General features: G+C 46.3%; 2 long non-coding RNA genes across 2 annotated transcripts in view; both read right to left on the bottom strand.

The window, feature by feature from the left end:
• The window catches only part of LOC309636271, an 868,657-nt gene that overhangs the window by 110,151 nt on the left and 734,336 nt on the right, over positions 1-24,170 (bottom strand). The gene's annotated exons all lie outside the window — the stretch shown is intronic.
• Positions 11,753-23,908, bottom strand: LOC309636272. The gene is made up of 2 exons (XR_014249356.1): positions 23,842-23,908; positions 11,753-11,782 (listed from the first exon to the last, which is right to left on the bottom strand). It is a non-coding gene; the product is annotated as an uncharacterized lncRNA (long non-coding RNA).

Raw genomic sequence — 24,170 nt, 5'->3', positions numbered from 1 at the left:
CCTATGCATTCACAATGCTCCATGGCTCCTGTAATCACATTGCTCCATGATCCCTTTCATCACAATGCTCCAAGACCGCTGTCATCACAATGCCCCATGATGCCTATCATCATAATGCTCCAAGGCCACTCTTATCACAATGCTCCATGATCCCTGTCCTCCCAATGTTCCATGACACTAGTCATCACAGTGCTCCATGACCCCTGTCATCACAATATTCACTGCCCATGTAATCACAATTCTCCTGGTCCCCTGTAATCACAATGCTCCATACCCTTGTCATCACAATGATCCAGAACTCTTGTCATCATAATTCTCCATGCCCGAGTCATCACAGTGCTCCATGACCACTTTCATCACAATGCTCCTTGACCCCTGTCATCACAATGCTCTATGACCACTGTCATCACAATGCCACATGACACCTGTCATCACAATGCTCTATAGCCCGTGTCAGCACAATGTTCCATGACAGGTATCATCACAATGATCCATGACTGCTGTCATCACAATGTTCCCTGCCCTTATCATCTCAATGCTCCCTGGCCCCTGTCATCACAATGCTCCATGCTCATATCATCACAAGGCTCCATTACCCATGTCATCGTAGTGATCCATGACCCCTTTCATCACAATGCTCCATGACCCCAGTCATCACAATGCTCCATAGCCCTTGTCATCACAATGCTCCATTAGCCCTGTCATCACAATGTTCCATGACTCTTGTCATCAAAATGCCTCATGATCCATTTAATCACAATGCTCCATGATTCCTTTCATCACATCCTCCATGATACTTGTCATTACACTGCCCCATGACCTTTTTCAGAACAATGCTCCATGATACCAGTCATCACAATGCTCCATGACCATTGTCGTCACAATGCTCCATGCCCCTTTCAACACAATGCTCCATGACAACTGTCATCACAATGCTCCATGGTCTTTGTCATCACAATTATACATGGCCCCTGTGATCACAATGCCCCATGACCCCTTTCATCACAATGCTCCATGACCACTGTCATCACAATGCCCCATGACCCCTGTCATCACAATGCTCCATGGCCCCTGTCATTACAATGCTCCATGACCACTGTCATCACAATGTTCATGATCGCTGTAATCACAATGACTCATGACACCTTTCCTCAGAAGGCTCCAGTACGCCTGTCATCACAATGCTCCAATGACCGTCTCATCACAATGCTCCATGATCCCTGTCAGCACAACGTTCCATGACAATTGTCATCCCAATGCTCCATGACACCTGTCATCACAATGTTGCCTGCCCATGTCATCAAAATGCTCCATGTCCCCTGTAATCACAATGTTCCATTACACCTGTCTTCACAATGTTCCCTGCCCATGTCATCACAATGCTCCATTACCAATGTAATCAAAATGTTCGCCTGCCCTTGTCATCAAAATGCTCCATGGCCCCTTTAATCACAATGCTCCATGAACCCTGTCATCACAATGTTCCATGACAGTTGTCATCACAATGCTCCATGACCCTGTAATCACAATGCTCCATGCCCTTGTCATCACAATGCTCCAGAACTCTTGTCATCATAATGATGAATGCTCGTGTCATCGCAAAGCTCCATGATACTTGTCATCACAATGTTCCATGGCCTTGTCATTACAATACTCCATGGCCCCTGTCATCACAGTGCTCCATGATACCTTTTATCACAATTCTAGATGACCACTGTCATCACAATGCCCCAAGACACATGTCATCACAATTCGCCATGGCCCTTGCCATCACAATGCTCCATGACCCGTGTCATCACAATGGTCCAGGACACTTGTCATCACAATGATCCATGACCACTTACATCACAATGCTCCTTGACTCCTGTCATCACAATGCTCCATAGCCTATGCATTCGCAATGCTACATGGTCCCTGTAATCACATTGCTCCATGATCCATTTCATCACAATGCTCTATGACCCCTGTCATTACAATGCCACATTATACCTGTCATCACAATGCTCCATGGCCCCTGTCAGCACAATGTTCCATGACAGATGTCATCACTCTCCTCCATGGTCCCTGTAATCACAATGCTCCATTCCCTTGTCAACGCAATGCTCCAGAACTCTTGTCATCATAATGCTCCATGCCCGTCTCATCACAATTCTCCATGACACTTTTCATTAAAATGCTCCATGGCCTTTATCATCACAATGCTCCATTGCCCCTATTATTACAGTGATCCATGGTACCTTTCATCACAATGCTAGATAACCTCTGTCATCACAATGCCCGAGGACACCTGTCATCAGAATTGGCCATGGCCCTTGTCATCACAATGCTCCATGCCCTTGTCACCACAATGCTCCAGAACTCTAGGCATCATAATGCTCCATGCCCGTCTCATCACAATGCTCCATGACACTTTTCATCAAAATGCTCCATGGCCTTTGTCATCACAATGCTCCATGGCCCCTGTTATCATAGTGCTCCATGTTACCTTTCATCAAAATTCTAGATGACCACTGTCATCACAAGGCCCCATGACACCTGTCATCACAATTCGCCATGGCCCTTGTCATCACAATGCTCCATGATCCATGTCATCACAATGTTCCTGGACACTTATCATCACAATGAACTATGACCACATTCATCACAATGCTCCATGACCCCTGTCATCACACTGCTCCATGGCCTATGCATTCAAAATGCTCCATGGGCCCTGTAATCACATTGCTCCATGATCCCTTTCATCACAATGCTCCAAGACCGCTGTCATCACAAGGCCGCATGACGCGTATCATCATAATGCTCCAAGGCCCCTCTCATCACAATGCTCCATGAACCCTGTCATCACAATGTTCCATGACACTTGTCATCACAGTGCTCCATGAACCCCTGTCATCACAATATTCACTGCCCATGTAATCACAATGCTCCTGGTCTCCTGTAATCACAGTGCTCCATACCCTTTTCATCACAATGCTCCAGAACTCTTGTCATCATAATGCTCCATTCCCGTGTCATCACAGTGCTCCATGACCACTTTCATCACAATGCTCCTTGACCCCTGTCATCACAATGCTCTATGACCACTGTCATCACAATGCCACATGACACCTGTCATCACAATGCTCTATAGCCCCTGTCAGCACAATGTTCCATGACAGGTATCATCACAATGATCCATGACTGCTGTCATCACAATGTTCCATGCCTTTGTCATTCTCAATGCTCCCTGGCCCCTGTCATCACAATGATCCATGCTCATATCATCACAATGCTCCATTACCCATGTCATCGTAGTGATCCATGAGCCCTTTCATCACAATGCTCCATGACCCCAGTCATCACAATGCTCCATAGCCCTTGTCATCACAATGCTCCATTAGCCCTGTCATCACAATGTTCCATGACTCTTGTCATCAAAATGCCTCATGATCCATTTAATCACAATGCTCCATGACTGCTTTCAAAACATCCTCCATGATACTTGTCATTACACTGCCCCATGACCTTTTTCAGAACAATGCTCCATGATACCAGTCATCACAATGCTCCATGACCATTGTCGTCACAATGCTCCATGCCCCTTTCAACACAATGCTCCATGACAACTGTCATCACAATGCTCCATGGCCTTTGTCATCACAATTATACATGGCCCCTGTGATCACAGTGCTCCATGACCCCTTTCATCACAATGCTCCATGACCACTGTCATCACAATGCCCCATGACCCCTGTCATCACAATGCTCCATGGCCCCTGTCATTACAATGCTCCATGACCACTGTCATCACAATGTTCCATGATCGCTGTAATCACAATGACCCATGACACCTTTCCTCAGAAGGCTCCAGTACGCCTGTCATCACAATGCTCCAATGACCGTCTCATCACAATGCTGCATGATCCCTGTCAGCACAACGTTCCATGACAATTGTCATCCCAATGCTCCATGACACCTGTCATCACAATGTTGCCTGCCCATGTCATCAAAATGCTCCATGTCCCCTGTAATCACAATGTTCCATTACACCTGTCTTCACAATGTTCCCTGCCCATGTCATCACAATGCTCCATTACCAATGTAATCAAAATGTTCGCCTGCCCTTGTCATCAAAATGCTCCATGGCCCCTTTAATCACAATGCTCCATGAACCCTGTCATCACAATGTTCCACGACAGTTGTCATCACAATGCTCCATGACCCTGTAATCACAATGCTCCATGCCCTTGTCATCACAATGCTCCAGAACTCTTGTCATCATAATGATGAATGCTCGTGTCATCACAAAGCTCCATGATACTTGTCATCACAATGTTCCATGGCCTTGTCATTACAATACTCCATGGCCCCTGTCATCACAGTGCTCCATGATACCTTTTATCACAATTCTAGATGACCACTGTCATCACAATGCCCCAAGACACATGTCATCACAATTCGCCATGGCCCTTGCCATCACAATGCTCCATGATCCATGTCATCACAATGTTCCTGGACACTTATCATCACAATGAACTATGACCACATTCATCACAATGCCTCATGACCCCTGTCATCACACTGCTCCATGGCCTATGCATTCAAAATGCTCCATGGCCCCTGTAATCACATTGCTCCATGATCCCTTTCATCACAATGTTCTATGACCACTCTCATCACAATATCCCATGACGCCTATCATCATAATGCTCCAAGGGCCCTCTCATCACAATGCTCCATGAACCCTGTCATCACAATGTTCAATGACACTTGTCATCACAGTGCTCCATGAACGCCTGTCATCACAATATTCACTGCCCATGTAATCACAATGCTCCTGGTCCCCTGTAATCACAGTGCTCCATACCCTTTTCATCACAATGCTCCAGAACTCTTGTCATCACTATGCTCCATGCCCTTGTCACCACAATGCTCCAGAACGCTTGGCATCATAATGCTCCATGCCCGTCTCATCACAATGCTCCATGACAATTGTCACCAAAATGCTCCATGGCCTTTGTCATCACAATGCTCCATGGCCCCTGTTATCACAGTGCTTCATGTTACCTTTCCTCACAATTCTAGATGACCACTGTCATCACAATGCCCCATGACACCTGTCATCACAATTCGCCATGGCCCTTGTCATCACAATGATCCATGATCCATGTCATCACAATGTTCATGGACACTTGTCATCACAATGCTCCATGACAACTTACATCACAATGCTCCTTGACCCCTGTCATTTCATTGCTCCATGGCCTATGCATTCACAATGCTCCATGGCTCCTGTAATCACATTGCTCCATGATCCCTTTCATCACAATGCTCCAAGACCGCTGTCATCACAATGCCCCATGATGCCTATCATCATAATGCTCCAAGGCCACTCTTATCACAATGCTCCATGATCCCTGTCCTCCCAATGTTCCATGACACTAGTCATCACAGTGCTCCATGACCCCTGTCATCACAATATTCACTGCCCATGTAATCACAATTCTCCTGGTCCCCTGTAATCACAATGCTCCATACCCTTGTCATCACAATGATCCAGAACTCTTGTCATCATAATTCTCCATGCCCGAGTCATCACAGTGCTCCATGACCACTTTCATCACAATGCTCCTTGACCCCTGTCATCACAATGCTCTATGACCACTGTCATCACAATGCCACATGACACCTGTCATCACAATGCTCTATAGCCCGTGTCAGCACAATGTTCCATGAGAGGTATCATCACAATGATCCATGACTGCTGTCATCACAATGTTCCCTGCCCTTATCATCTCAATGCTCCCTGGCCCCTGTCATCACAATGCTCCATGCTCATATCATCACAAGGCTCCATTACCCATGTCATCGTAGTGATCCATGACCCCTTTCATCACAATGCTGCATGACCCCAGTCATCACAATGCTCCATAGCCCTTGTCATCACAATGCTCCATTAGCCCTGTCATCACAATGTTCCATGACTCTTGTCATCAAAATGCCTCATGATCCATTTAATCACAATGCTCCATGATTCCTTTCATCACATCCTCCATGATACTTGTCATTACACTGCCCCATGACCTTTTTCAGAACAATGCTCCATGATACCAGTCATCACAATGCTCCATGACCATTGTCGTCACAATGCTCCATGCCCCTTTCAACACAATGCTCCATGACAACTGTCATCACAATGCTCCATGGTCTTTGTCATCACAATTATACATGGCCCCTGTGATCACAATGCCCCATGACCCCTTTCATCACAATGCTCCATGACCACTGTCATCACAATGCCCCATGACCCCTGTCATCACAATGCTCCATGGCCCCTGTCATTACAATGCTCCATGACCACTGTCATCACAATGTTCATGATCGCTGTAATCACAATGACTCATGACACCTTTCCTCAGAAGGCTCCAGTACGCCTGTCATCACAATGCTCCAATGACCGTCTCATCACAATGCTCCATGATCCCTGTCAGCACAACGTTCCATGACAATTGTCATCCCAATGCTCCATGACACCTGTCATCACAATGTTGCCTGCCCATGTCATCAAAATGCTCCATGTCCCCTGTAATCACAATGTTCCATTACACCTGTCTTCACAATGTTCCCTGCCCATGTCATCACAATACTCCATTACCAATGTAATCAAAATGTTCGCCTGCCCTTGTCATCAAAATGCTCCATGGCCCCTTTAATCACAATGCTCCATGAACCCTGTCATCACAATGTTCCATGACAGTTGTCATCACAATGCTCCATGACCCTGTAATCACAATGCTCCATGCCCTTGTCATCACAATGCTCCAGAACTCTTGTCATCATAATGATGAATGCTCGTGTCATCGCAAAGCTCCATGATACTTGTCATCACAATGTTCCATGGCCTTATCATTACAATACTCCATGGCCCCTGTCATCACAGTGCTCCATGATACCTTTTATCACAATTCTAGATGACCACTGTCATCACAATGCCCCAAGACACATGTCATCACAATTCGCCATGGCCCTTGCCATCACAATGCTCCATGACCCGTGTCATCACAATGGTCCAGGACACTTGTCATCACAATGATCCATGACCACTTACATCACAATGCTCCTTGACTCCTGTCATCACAATGCTCCATAGCCTATGCATTCGCAATGCTACATGGTCCCTGTAATCACATTGCTCCATGATCCATTTCATCACAATGCTCTATGACCCCTGTCATTACAATGCCACATTATACCTGTCATCACAATGCTCCATGGCCCCTGTCAGCACAATGTTCCATGACAGATGTCATCACTCTCCTCCATGGTCCCTGTAATCACAATGCTCCATTCCCTTGTCAACGCAATGCTCCAGAACTCTTGTCATCATAATGCTCCATGCCCGTCTCATCACAATTCTCCATGACACTTTTCATTAAAATGCTCCATGGCCTTTATCATCACAATGCTCCATGGCCCCTATTATCATAGTGATCCATGGTACCTTTCATCACAATGCTAGATAACCTCTGTCATCACAATGCCCGAGGACACCTGTCATCAGAATTGGCCATGGCCCTTGTCATCACAATGCTCCATGCCCTTGTCACCACAATGCTCCAGAACTCTAGGCATCATAATGCTCCATGCCCGTCTCATCACAATGCTCCATGACACTTTTCATCAAAATGCTCCATGGCCTTTGTCATCACAATGCTCCATGGCCCCTGTTATCATAGTGCTCCATGTTACCTTTCATCAAAATTCTAGATGACCACTGTCATCACAAGGCCCCATGACACCTGTCATCACAATTCGCCATGGCCCTTGTCATCACAATGCTCCATGATCCATGTCATCACAATGTTCCTGGACACTTATCATCACAATGAACTATGACCACATTCATCACAATGCTCCATGACCCCTGTCATCACACTGCTCCATGGCCTATGCATTCAAAATGCTCCATGGGCCCTGTAATCACATTGCTCCATGATCCCTTTCATCACAATGCTCCAAGATCGCTGTCATCACAAGGCCGCATGACGCGTATCATCATAATGCTCCAAGGCCCCTCTCATCACAATGCTCCATGAACCCTGTCATCACAATGTTCCATGACACTTGTCATCACAGTGCTCCATGAACCCCTGTCATCACAATATTCACTGCCCATGTAATCACAATGCTCCTGGTCTCCTGTAATCACAGTGCTCCATACCCTTTTCATCACAATGCTCCAGAACTCTTGTCATCATAATGCTCCATGCCCGTGTCATCACAATGCTTGAAGAACCTTGTCATCACAATGCTCCATGAACCGTGTCATCACAAGGTTCCAGGACCCTTGTCATCACAATGATCCATGACCCCTGTCATCTCAATGCTCCATGATCTTTGTATTCACAATGCTCCCTGGCCCCTATAATTGCGGTGATCCATGACCCCTGTCATCACAATGCTCCCTGGTATATTTCGTCACAATTCTAGATGACCACTGTCATCACAGTGCTCCACGGCCCCTGTCGTCAGAGTCCTCCATGATACCTTTCATTACAATTCTACATGACCACTGTCATCACAATGCCCCATGACACCTGTCATCACAATTCGCCATGGCACTTGTCATCACAATGCTCCATGACAACTTACATCACAATGCTCCTTGACCCCTGTCATTTCATTGCTCCATGGCCTATGCATTCACAATGCTCCATGGCTCCTGTAAGCACATTGCTCCATGATCCCTTTCATCACAATGCTCCAAGACCGCTGTCATCACAATGCCCCATGACGCCTATCATCATAATGCTCTAAGGCCCCTCTCATCACAATGCTCCATGATCCCTTTCATCACAATATTCCAGGACTCTAGTCATCACAGTGCTCCATGACCCCTGTCATCACAATATTCACTGCCCATGTAATCACAATGCTCGTGGTCCCCTGTAATCATAGTGCTCCATACCCTTGTCATCACAATGCTCCAGAACTCTTGTCATCATAATGCTCCATGCCCGTGTCATCACAATGCTTGAAGAACCTTGTCATCACAATGCTCCATGAACCGTGTCATCACAAGGTTCCAGGACCCTTGTCATCACAATGATCCATGACCCCTGTCATCTCAATGCTCCATGATCTTTGTATTCACAATGCTCCATGGCCCCTATAATTGCGGTGATCCATGACCCCTGTCATCACAATGCTCCCTGGTATATTTCATCACAATTCTAGATGACCACTGTCATCACAGTGCTCCACGGCCCCTGTCATCAGAGTCCTCCCTGATACCTTTCATCACAATTCTATATGACCGCTCTCATCACAATTCCACATGACACCTGTCATCACAATGCTCCATGAACCATGTCATCACAATGTTCATGGACAATAGTCATCACAATGCTCCATGACAACTTACATCCCAATGCTCCTTGACCCCTGTCATTCCATTGCTCCATGGCCTATGCATTCACAATGCTCCATGGCTCCTGTAATCACATTGCTCCATGATCCCTTTCATCACAATGCTCCAAGACCGCTATCATCACAATGCCCCATGACGCCTATCATCATAATGCTCCAAGGCCCCTCTCATCACAATGCTCCATGATCCCTGTCATCACAATGTTCCATGACACTAGTCATCACAGTGCTCCATGACCCCTGTCATCACAATATTCACTGCCCATGTAATCACAATGCTCCTGGTCCCCTGTAATCTCAATGCTCCATACCCTTGTCATCACAATGCTCCAGAACTCTTGTCATCATAATGCTCCATCCCCGTGTCATCACAGTGCTCCATGACCACTTTCATCACAATGCTCCTTGACCCCTGTCATCACAATGCTCTATGACCACTGTCATCACAATGCCACATGACACCTGTCATCACAATGCTCTATAGCCCCTGTCAGCACAATGTTCCATGACAGGTATCATCACAATGATCCATGACTGCTGTCATCACAATGTTCCCTGCCCTTGTCATTCTCAATGCTCCCTGGCCCCTGTCATCACAATGCTCCATGCTCATATCATCACAATGCTCCATTACCCATGTCATCGTAGTGATCCATGACCCCTTTCATCACAATGCTCCATGACCCCAGTCATCACAATGCTCCATAGCTCTTGTCATCACAATGCTCCATTAGCCCTGTCATCACAATGTTCCATGACTCTTGTCATCAAAATGCCTCATGATCCATTTAATCACAATGCTCCATGACTCCTTTCATCACATCCTCCATGATACTTGTCATTACACTGCCCCATGACCTTTTTCAGAACAATGCTCCATGATACCAGTAATCACAATGCTCCATGACCATTGTCGTCACAATGCTCCATGCCCCTTTCAACACAATGCTCCATGACAACTGTCATCACAATGCTCCATGGTCTTTGTCATCACAATTATACATGGCCCCTGTGATCACAGTGCTCCATGACCCCTTTCATCACAATGCTCCATGACCACTGTCATCACAATGCCCCATGACCCCTGTCATCACAATGCTCCATGGCCCCTGTCATTACAATGCTCCATGACCACTGTCATCACAATGTTCCATGATCGCTGTAATCACAATGACTCATGACACCTTTCCTCAGAAGGCTCCAGTACGCCTGTCATCACAATGCTCCAATGACCGTCTCATCACAATGCTCCATGATCCCTGTCAGCACAACGTTCCATGACAATTGTCATCACAATGCTCCATGACACCTGTCATCACAATGTTGCCTGCCCATGTCATCAAAATGCTCCATGTCCCCTGTAATCACAATGTTCCATTACACCTGTCTTCACAATGTTCCCTGCCCATGTCATCACAATGCTCCATTACCAATGTAATCAAAATGTTCGCCTGCCCTTGTCATCAAAATGCTCCATGGCCCCTTTAATCACAATGCTCCATGAACCCTGTCATCACAATGTTCCATGACAGTTGTCATCACAATGCTCCATGACCCTGTAATCACAATGCTCCATGCCCTTGTCATCACAATGCTCCAGAACTCTTGTCATCATAATGATGAATGCTCGTGTCATCGCAAAGCTCCATGATACTTGTCATCACAATGTTCCCTGGCCTTGTCATTACAATACTCCATGGCCCCTGTCATCACAGTGCTCCATGATACCTTTTATCACAATCCTAGATGACCACTGTCATCACAATGCCCCAAGACACATGTCATCACAATTCGCCATGGCCCTTGCCATCACAATGCTCCATGACCCGTGTCATCACAATGGTCCAGGACACTTGTCATCACAATGATCCATGACCACTTACATCACAATGCTCCTTGACTCCTGTCATCACAATGCTCCATAGCCTATGCATTCGCAATGCTACGTGGTCCCTGTAATCACATTGCTCCATGATCCATTTCATCACAATGCTCTATGACCCCTGTCATTACAATGCCACATTATACCTGTCATCACAATGCTCCATGGCCCCTGTCAGCACAATGTTCCATGACAGATGTCATCACTCTCCTCCATGGTCCCTGTAATCACAATGCTCCATTCCCTTGTCAACGCAATGCTCCAGAACTCTTGTCATCATAATGCTCCATGCCCGTCTCATCACAATTCTCCATGACACTTTTCATTAAAATGCTCCATGGCCTTTATCATCACAATGCTCCATGGCCCCTATTATCATAGTGATCCATGGTACCTTTCATCACAATGCTAGATAACCTCTGTCATCACAATGCCCGAGGACACCTGTCATCAGAATTGGCCATGGCCATTGTCATCACAATGCTCCATGCCCTTGTCACCACAATGCTCCAGAACTCTGGGCATCATAATGCTCCATGCCCGTCTCATCACAATGCTCCATGACACTTGTCATCAAAATGCTCCATGGCCTTTGTCATCACAATGCTCCATGGCCCCTGTTATCATAGTGCTCCATGTTACCTTTCATCACAATTCTAGATGACCACTGTCATCACAAGGCCCCATGACACCTGTCATCACAATTCGCCATGGCCCTTGTCATCACAATGCTCCATGATCCATGTCATCACAATGTTCCTGGACACTTATCATCACAATGAACTATGACCACATTCATCACAATGCTCCATGACCCCTGTCATCACACTGCTCCATGGCCTAAGCATTCAAAAGGCTCCATGAGCCCTGTAATCACATTGCTCCATGATCCCTTTCATCACAATGCTCCAAGACCGCTGTCATCACAAGGCCGCATGACGCGTATCATCATAATGCTCCAAGGCCCCTCTCATCACAATGCTCCATGAACCCTGTCATCACAATGTTCCATGACACTTGTCATCACAGTGCTCCATGAACCCCTGTCATCACAATATTCACTGCCCATGTAATCACAATGCTCCTGGTCTCCTGTAATCACAGTGCTCCATACCCTTTTCATCACAATGCTCCAGGACTCTTGTCATCATAATGCTCCATGCCCGTGTCATCACAATGCTTGAAGAACCTTGTCATCACAATGCTCCATGAACCGTGTCATCACAAGGTTCCAGGACCCTTGTCATCACAATGATCCATGACCCCGTCATCTCAATGCTCCATGATCTTTGTATTCACAATGCTCCCTGGCCCCTATAATTGCGGTGATCCATGACCCCTGTCATCACAATGCTCCCTGGTATATTTCGTCACAATTCTAAATGACCACTGTCATCACAGTGCTCCACGGCCCCTGTCGTCAGAGTCCTCCATGATACCTTTCATTACAGTTCTACATGACCACTGTCATCACAATGCCCCATGACACCTGTCATCACAATTCGCCATGGCACTTGTCATCACAATGCTCCATGAACTATGTCATCACAATGTTCATGGACACTTGTCATCACAATGCTCCATGACAACTTACATCACAATGCTCCTTGACCCCTGTCATTTCATTGCTCCATGGCCTATGCATTCACAATGCTCCATGGCTCCTGTAAGCACATTGCTCCATGATCCCTTTCATCACAATGTTCTATGACCACTCTCATCACAATATCCCATGACGCCTATCATCATAATGCTCCAAGGGCCCTCTCATCACAATGCTCCATGAACCCTGTCATCACAATGTTCAATGACACTTGTCATCACAGTGCTCCATGAACGCCTGTCATCACAATATTCACTGCCCATGTAATCACAATGCTCCTGGTCCCCTGTAATCACAGTGCTCCATACCCTTTTCATCACAATGCTCCAGAACTCTTGTCATCACTATGCTCCATGCCCTTGTCACCACAATGCTCCAGAACGCTTGGCATCATAATGCTCCATGCCCGTCTCATCACAATGCTCCATGACAATTGTCACCAAAATGCTCCATGGCCTTTGTCATCACAATGCTCCATGGCCCCTGTTATCACAGTGCTTCATGTTACCTTTCCTCACAATTCTAGATGACCACTGTCATCACAATGCCCCATGACACCTGTCATCACAATTCGCCATGGCCCTTGTCATCACAATGATCCATGATCCATGTCATCACAATGTTCATGGACACTTGTCATCACAATGCTCCATGACAACTTACATCACAATGCTCCTTGACCCCTGTCATTTCATTGCTCCATGGCCTATGCATTCACAATGCTCCATGGCTCCTGTAATCACATTGCTCCATGATCCCTTTCATCACAATGCTCCAAGACCGCTGTCATCACAATGCCCCATGATGCCTATCATCATAATGCTCCAAGGCCACTCTTATCACAATGCTCCATGATCCCTGTCCTCCCAATGTTCCATGACACTAGTCATCACAGTGCTCCATGACCCCTGTCATCACAATATTCACTGCCCATGTAATCACAATTCTCCTGGTCCCCTGTAATCACAATGCTCCATACCCTTGTCATCACAATGATCCAGAACTCTTGTCATCATAATTCTCCATGCCCGAGTCATCACAGTGCTCCATGACCACTTTCATCACAATGCTCCTTGACCCCTGTCATCACAATGCTCTATGACCACTGTCATCACAATGCCACATGACACCTGTCATCACAATGCTCTATAGCCCGTGTCAGCACAATGTTCCATGACAGGTATCATCACAATGATCCATGACTGCTGTCATCACAATGTTCCCTGCCCTTATCATCTCAATGCTCCCTGGCCCCTGTCATCACAATGCTCCATGCTCATATCATCACAAGGCTCCATTACCCATGTCATCGTAGTGATCCATGACCCCTTTCATCACAATGCTCCATGACCCCAGTCATCACAATGCTCCATAGCCCTTGTCATCACAATGCTCCATTAGCCCTGTCATCACAATGTTCCATGACTCTTGTCATCAAAATGCCTCATGATCCATTTAATCACAATGCTCCATGATTCCTTTCATCACATCCTCCATGATACTTGTCATTACACTGCCCCATGACCTTTTTCAGAACAATGCTCCATGATACCAGTCATCACAATGCTCCATGACCATTGTCGTCACAATGCTCCATGCCCCTTTCAACACAATGCTCCATGACAACTGTCATCACAATGCTCCATGGTCTTTGTCATCACAATTATACATGGCCCCTGTGATCACAATGCCCCATGACCCCTTTCATCACAATGCTCCATGACCACTGTCATCACAATGCCCCATGACCCCTGTCATCACAATGCTCCATGGCCCCTGTCATTACAATGCTCCATGACCACTGTCATCACAATGTTCATGATCGCTGTAATCACAATGACTCATGACACCTTTCCTCAGAAGGCTCCAGTACGCCTGTCATCACAATGCTCCAATGACCGTCTCATCACAATGCTCCATGATCCCTGTCAGCACAACGTTCCATGACAATTGTCATCCCAATGCTCCATGACACCTGTCATCACAATGTTGCCTGCCCATGTCATCAAAATGCTCCATGTCCCCTGTAATCACAATGTTCCATTACACCTGTCTTCACAATGTTCCCTGCCCATGTCATCACAATGCTCCATTACCAATGTAATCAAAATGTTCGCCTGCCCTTGTCATCAAAATGCTCCATGGCCCCTTTAATCACAATGCTCCATGAACCCTGTCATCACAATGTTCCATGACAGTTGTCATCACAATGCTCCATGACCCTGTAATCACAATGCTCCATGCCCTTGTCATCACAATGCTCCAGAACTCTTGTCATCATAATGATGAATGCTCGTGTCATCGCAAAGCTCCATGATACTTGTCATCACAATGTTCCATGGCCTTGTCATTACAATACTCCATGGCCCCTGTCATCACAGTGCTCCATGATACCTTTTATCACAATTCTAGATGACCACTGTCATCACAATGCCCCAAGACACATGTCATCACAATTCGCCATGGCCCTTGCCATCACAATGCTCCATGACCCGTGTCATCACAATGGTCCAGGACACTTGTCATCACAATGATCCATGACCACTTACATCACAATGCTCCTTGACTCCTGTCATCACAATGCTCCATAGCCTATGCATTCGCAATGCTACATGGTCCCTGTAATCACATTGCTCCATGATCCATTTCATCACAATGCTCTATGACCCCTGTCATTACAATGCCACATTATACCTGTCATCACAATGCTCCATGGCCCCTGTCAGCACAATGTTCCATGACAGATGTCATCACTCTCCTCCATGGTCCCTGTAATCACAATGCTCCATTCCCTTGTCAACGCAATGCTCCAGAACTCTTGTCATCATAATGCTCCATGCCCGTCTCATCACAATTCTCCATGACACTTTTCATTAAAATGCTCCATGGCCTTTATCATCACAATGCTCCATGGCCCCTATTATCACAGTGATCCATGGTACCTTTCATCACAATGCTAGATAACCTCTGTCATCACAATGCCCGAGGACACCTGTCATCAGAATTGGCCATGGCCCTTGTCATCACAATGCTCCATGCCCTTGTCACCACAATGCTCCAGAACTCTAGGCATCATAATGCTCCATGCCCGTCTCATCACAATGCTCCATGACACTTTTCATCAAAATGCTCCATGGCCTTTGTCATCACAATGCTCCATGGCCCCTGTTATCATAGTGCTCCATGTTACCTTTCATCAAAATTCTAGATGACCACTGTCATCACAAGGCCCCATGACACCTGTCATCACAATTCGCCATGGCCCTTGTCATCACAATGCTCCATGATCCATGTCATCACAATGTTCCTGGACACTTATCATCACAATGAACTATGACCACATTCATCACAATGCTCCATGACCCCTGTCATCACACTGCTCCATGGCCTATGCATTCAAAATGCTCCATGGGCCCTGTAATCACATTGCTCCATGATCCCTTTCATCACAATGCTCCAAGACCGCTGTCATCACAAGGCCGCATGACGCGTATCATCATAATGCTCCAAGGCCCCTCTCATCACAATGCTCCATGAACCCTGTCATCACAATGTTCCATGACACTTGTCATCACAGTGCTCCATGAACCCCTGTCATCACAATATTCACTGCCCATGTAATCACAATGCTCCTGGTCTCCTGTAATCACAGTGCTCCATACCCTTTTCATCACAATGCTCCAGAACTCTTGTCATCATAATGCTCCATTCCCGTGTCATCACAGTGCTCCATGACCACTTTCATCACAATGCTCCTTGACCCCTGTCATCACAATGCTCTATGACCACTGTCATCACAATGCCACATGACACCTGTCATCACAATGCTCTATAGCCCCTGTCAGCACAATGTTCCATGACAGGTATCATCACAATGATCCATGACTGCTGTCATCACAATGTTCCATGCCTTTGTCATTCTCAATGCTCCCTGGCCCCTGTCATCACAATGATCCATGCTCATATCATCACAATGCTCCATTACCCATGTCATCGTAGTGATCCATGAGCCCTTTCATCACAATGCTCCATGACCCCAGTCATCACAATGCTCCATAGCCCTTGTCATCACAATGCTCCATTAGCCCTGTCATCACAATGTTCCATGACTCTTGTCATCAAAATGCCTCATGATCCATTTAATCACAATGCTCCATGACTGCTTTCAAAACATCCTCCATGATACTTGTCATTACACTGCCCCATGACCTTTTTCAGAACAATGCTCCATGATACCAGTCATCACAATGCTCCATGACCATTGTCGTCACAATGCTCCATGCCCCTTTCAACACAATGCTCCATGACAACTGTCATCACAATGCTCCATGGCCTTTGTCATCACAATTATACATGGCCCCTGTGATCACAGTGCTCCATGACCCCTTTCATCACAATGCTCCATGACCACTGTCATCACAATGCCCCATGACCCCTGTCATCACAATGCTCCATGGCCCCTGTCATTACAATGCTCCATGACCACTGTCATCACAATGTTCCATGATCGCTGTAATCACAATGACCCATGACACCTTTCCTCAGAAGGCTCCAGTACGCCTGTCATCACAATGCTCCAATGACCGTCTCATCACAATGCTGCATGATCCCTGTCAGCACAACGTTCCATGACAATTGTCATCCCAATGCTCCATGACACCTGTCATCACAATGTTGCCTGCCCATGTCATCAAAATGCTCCATGTCCCCTGTAATCACAATGTTCCATTACACCTGTCTTCACAATGTTCCCTGCCCATGTCATCACAATGCTCCATTAACAATGTAATCAAAATGTTCGCCTGCCCTTGTCATCAAAATGCTCCATGGCCCCTTTAATCACAATGCTCCATGAACCCTGTCATCACAATGTTCCACGACAGTTGTCATCACAATGCTCCATGACCCTGTAATCACAATGCTCCATGCCCTTGTCATCACAATGCTCCAGAACTCTTGTCATCATAATGATGAATGCTCGTGTCATCACAAAGCTCCATGATACTTGTCATCACAATGTTCCATGGCCTTGTCATTACAATACTCCATGGCCCCTGTCATCACCGTGCTCCATGATACCTTTTATCACAATTCTAGATGACCACTGTCATCACAATGCCCCAAGACACATGTCATCACAATTCGCCATGGCCCTTGCCATCACAATGCTCCATGACCCGTGTCATCACAATGGTCCAGGACACTTGTCATCACAATGATCCATGACCACTTACATCACAATGCTCCTTGAGTCCTGTCATCACAATGCTCCATAGCCTATGCATTCGCAATGCTACATGGTCCCTGTAATCACATTGCTCCATGATCCATTTCATCACAATGCTCTATGACCACTGTCATTACAATGCCACATTATACCTGTCATCACAATGCTCCATGGCCCCTGTCAGCCCAATATTCCATGACAGATGTCATCACTATCCTCCATGGTCCCTGTAATCACAATGCTCCCTTCCCTTGTCAACGCAATGCTCCAGAACTCTTGTCATCAAAATGCTCCATGCCCGTCTCATCACAATTCTCCATGACACTTTTCATTAAAATGCTCCATGGTCTTTATCATCACAATGCTCCATGGCCCCTGTTATCACATTGATCCATTGTACCTTTCATCACAATGCTAGATAACCTCTGTCATCACAATGCCCGATGACACCTGTCATCAAAATTGGCCATGGCCCTTGTCATCACAATGCTCCATGCCCTTGTCACCACAATGCTCCAGAACTCTTGGCATCATAATGCTCCATGTCCGTCTCATCACAATGCTCCATGACACTTGTCATCAAAATGCTCCATGGCCTTTGTCATCACAATGCTCCATGGCCCCTGTTATCACAGTGCTCCATGTTACCTTTCATCACAATTCTAGATGACCACTGTCATCACAATGCCCCATGACACCTGTCATCACAATTCGCCATGGCCCATGTCATCACAATGCTCCATGATCCATGTCATCACAATGTTCCTGGACACTTATCATCACAATGAACTATGACCACATTCATCACAATGCTCCATGACCCCTGTCATCACACTGCTCCATGGCCTATGCATTCAAAATGCTCCATGGCCCCTGTAATCACATTGCTCCATGATCCCTTTCATCACAATGTTCTATGACCACTCTCATCACAATACCCCATGACGCCTATCATCATAATGCTCCAAGTCCCGTCTCATCACAATGCTCCATGAACCCTGTCATCACAATGTTCCATGACACTTGTCATCACAGTGCTCCATGAACCCCTGTCATCACAATATTCACTGCCCATGTAATCACAATGCTCCTGGTCCCCTGTAATCACAGTGCTCCATACCCTTTTCATCACAATGCTCCAGAACTCTTGTCATCATAATGCTCCATGCCCGTGTCATCACAATGCTTGAAGAACCTTGTCATCACAATGCTCCATGAACCGTGTCATCACAAGGTTCCAGGACCCTTGTCATCACAATGATCCATGACCCCTGTCATCTCAATGCTCCATGATCTTTGTATTCACAATGCTCCATGGCCCCTATAATCGCGGTGATCCATGACCCCTGTCATCACAATGCTCCCTGGTATATTTCATCACAATTCTAGATGACCACTGTCATCACAGTGCCTCACGGCCCCTTTCGTCAGAGTCCTCCATGATACCTTTCATTACAATTCTACATGACCACTGTCATCACAATGCCCCATGACACCTGTCATCACAATTCGCCATGGCACTTCTCATCACAATGCTCCATGAACCATGTCATCACAATGTTCATGGACACTTGTCATCACAATGCTCCATGACAACTTACATCACAATGCTCCTTGACCCCTGTCATTTCATTGCTCCATGGCCTATGCATTCACAATGCTCCATGGCTCCTGTAAGCACATTGCTCCATGATCACTTTCATCACAATGTTCTATGACCACTCTCATCACAATATCCCATGACGCCTATCATCATAATGCTCCAAGGGCCCTCTCATCACAATGCTCCATGAACCCTGTCATCACAATGTTCAATGACACTTGTCATCACAGTGCTCCATGGACGCCTGTCATCACAATATTCACTGCACATGTAATCACAATGCTCCTGGTCCCCTGTAATCACAGTGCTCCATACCCTTTTCATCACAATGCTCCAGAACTCTTGCCATCACTATGCTCCATGCCCTTGTCACCACAATGCTCCAGAACGCTTGGCATTATAATGCTCCATGCCCGTCTCATCACAATGCTCCATGACACTTGTCATCACAATGCTCCATGGCCCCTGTTATCACAGTGCTCCATGGTACCTTTCCTCACAATTCTCGATGACCACTGTCATCACAATGCCCCATGACACCTGTCATCACAATTCGCCATGGCCCTTGTCATCACAATGATCCATGCCCTTGTCACCACAATGCTCCAGAACTCTTGTCATCATAATGCTCCATGCCCGTGTCATCACAATGCTCCAGAACTCTTGTCATCATAATGCTCCATGCCCGTGTCATCACAATGCTTGAAGAACCTTGTCATCACAATGCTCCATGAACCGTGTCATCACAAGGTTCCAGGACCCTTGTCATCACAATGATCCGTGACCCCTGTCATCTCAATGCTCCATGATCTTTGTATTCACAATGCTCCATGGCCTCTATAATTGCGGTGATCCATGACCCCTGTCATCACAATGCTCCCTGGTATATTTCATCACAATTCTAGATGACCACTGTCATCACAGTGCTCCACGGCGCCTGTCATCAGAGTCCTCCCTGATACCTTTCATCACAATTCTATATGACCGCTCTCGTCACAATTCCACATGACACCTGTCATCACAATGCTCCATGAACCATGTCATCACAATGTTCATGGACAATAGTCATCACAATGCTCCATGACAACTTACATCCCAATGCTCCTTGACCCCTGTCATTCCATTGCTCCATGGCCTATGCATTCACAATGCTCCATGGCTCCTGTAATCACATTGCTCCATGATCCCTTTCATCACAATGCTCCAAGACCGCTGTCATCACAATGCCCCATGACGCCTATCATCATAATGCTCCAAGGCCCCTCTCATCACAATGCTCCATGATCCCTGTCATCACAATGTTCCATGACACTAGTCATCACAGTGCTCCATGACCCCTGTCATCACAATATTCACTTCCCATGTAATCACAATGCTCCTGGTCCCCTGTAATCACAATGCTCCATACCCTTGTCATCACAATGCTCCAGAACTCTTGTCATCATAATGCTCCATCCCCGTGTCATCACAGTGCTCCATGACCACTTTCATCACAATGCTCCTTGACCCCTGTCATCACAATGCTCTATGACCACTGTCATCACAATGCCACATGACACCTGTCATCACAATGCTCTATAGCCCCTGTCAGCACAATGTTCCATGACAGGTATCATCACAATGATCCATGACTGCTGTCATCACAATGTTCCCTGCCCTTGTCATTCTCAATGCTCCCTGGCCCCTGTCATCACAATGATCCATGCTCATATCATCACAATGCTCCATTACCCATGTCATCGTAGTGATCCATGACCCCTTTCATCACAATGCTCCATGACACCAGTCATCACAATGCTCCATAGCCCTTGTCATCACAATGCTCCATTAGCCCTGTCATCACAATGTTCCATGACTCTTGTCATCAAAATGCCTCATGATCCATTTAATCACAATGCTCCATGACTCCTTTCAACACATCCTCCATGATACTTGTCATTACACTGCCCCATGACCTTTTTCAGAACAATGCTCCATGATACCAGTCATCACAATGCTCCTTGACCATTGTCGTCACAATGCTCCATGCCCCTTTCAACACAATGCTCCATGACAACTGTCATCACAATGCTCCATGGCCTTTGTCATCACAATTATACATGGCCCCTGTGATCACAGTGCTCCATGACCCCTTTCATCACAATGCTCCATGACCACTGTCATCACAATGCCCCATGACCCCTGTCATCACAATGCTCCATGGCCCCTGTCATTACAATGCTCCATGACCACTGTCATCACAATGTTCCATGATCGCTGTAATCACAATGACCCATGACACCTTTCCTCAGAAGGCTCCAGTACGCCTGTCATCACAATGCTCCAATGACCGTCTCATCACAATGCTCCATGATCCCTGTCAGCACAACGTTCCATGACAATTGTCATCACAATGCTCCATGACACCTGTCATCACAATGTTGCCTGCCCATGTCATCAAAATGCTCCATGTCCCCTGTAATCACAATGTTCCATTACACCTGTCTTCACAATGTTCCCTGCCCATGTCATCACAATGCTCCATTACCAATGTAATCAAAATGTTCGCCTGCCCTTGTCATCAAAATGCTCCATGGCCCCTTTAATCACAATGCTCCATGAACCCTGTCATCACAATGTTCCATGACAGTTGTCATCACAATGCTCCATGACCCTGTAATCACAATGCTCCATGCCCTTGTCATCACAATGCTCCAGAACTCTTGTCATCATAATGATGAATGCTCGTGTCATCACAAAGCTCCATGATACTTGTCATCACAATGTTCCATGGCCTTGTCATTACAATACTCCATGGCCCCTGTCATCACAGTGCTCCATGATACCTTTTATCACAGTTCTAGATGACCACTGTCATCACAATGCCCCAAGACACATGTCATCACAATTCGCCATGGCCCTTGCCATCACAATGCTCCATGACCCGTGTCATCACAATGGTCCAGGACACTTGTCATCACAATGATCCATGACCACTTACATCACAATGCTCCTTGACTCCTGTCATCACAATGCTCCATAGCCTATGCATTCGCAATGCTACATGGTCCCTGTAATCACATTGCTCCATGATCCATTTCATCACAATGCTCTATGACCACTGTCATTACAATGCCACATTATACCTGTCATCACAATGCTCCATGGCCCCTGTCAGCCCAATATTCCATGACAGATGTCATCACTCTCCTCCATGGTCCCTGTAATCACAATGCTCCATTCCCTTGTCAACGCAATGCTCCAGAACTCTTGTCATCATAATGCTCCATGCCCGTCTCATCACAATTCTCCATGACACTTTTCATTAAAATGCTCCATGGTCTTTATCATCACAATGCTCCATGGCCCCTGTTATCACATTGATCCATTGTACCTTTCATCACAATGCTAGATAACCTCTGTCATCACAATGCCCGATGACACCTGTCATCAGAATTGGCCATGGCCCTTGTCATCACAATGCTCCATGCCCTTGTCTCCACAATGCTCCAGAACTCTTGGCATCATAATGCTACATGTCCGTCTCATCACAATGCTCCATGACACTTGTCATCAAAATGCTCTATGGCCTTTGTCATCACAATGCTCCATGGCCCCTGTTATCACAGTGCTCCATGTTACCTTTCATCACAATTCTAGATGACCACTGTCATCACAATGCCCCATGACACCTGTCATCACAATTCGCCATGGCCCTTGTCATCACAATGCTCCATGATCCATGTCATCACAATGTTCCTGGACACTTATCATCACAATGAACTATGACCACATTCATCACAATGCTCCATGAACCCTGTCATCACACTGCTCCATGGCCTATGCATTCAAAATGCTCCATGGCCCCTGTAATCACATTGCTCCATGATCCCTTTCATCACAATGTTCTATGAACACTCTCATCACAATACCCCATGACGCCTATCATCATAATGCTCCAAGGCCCGTCTCATCACAATGCTCAATGAAACCTGTCATCACAATGTTCCATGACACTTGTCATCACAGTGCTCCATGAACCCCTGTCATCACAATATTCACTGCCCATGTAATCACAATGCTCCTGGTCCCCTGTAATCACAGTGCTCCATACCCTTTTCATCACAATGCTCCAGAACTCTTGTCATCATAATGCTCCATGGCCGTGTCATCACAATGCTTGAAGAACCTTGTCATCACAATGCTCCATGAACCGTGTCATCACAAGGTTCCAGGACCCTTGTCATCACAATGATCCATGAACCCTGTCATCTCAATGCTCCATGATCTTTGTATTCACAATGCTCCATGGCCCCTATAATTGCGGTGATCCATGACCCCTGTCATCACAATGCTCCCTGGTATATTTCATCACAATTCTAGATGACCACTGTCATCACAGTGCCTCACGGCCCCTGTCGTCAGAGTCCTCCATGATTCCTTTCATTACAATTCTACATGACCAGTG

The sequence above is a fragment of the Balaenoptera borealis genome (assembly GCF_965194805.1).
Source record: "Balaenoptera borealis genome assembly, chromosome: 10".
In the NCBI taxonomy this organism is placed as follows: domain Eukaryota; kingdom Metazoa; phylum Chordata; class Mammalia; order Artiodactyla; family Balaenopteridae; genus Balaenoptera; species Balaenoptera borealis.
Note: the sequence above shows the minus strand (reverse complement) of the source record. Positions and strands in the feature narration are given on the sequence as shown.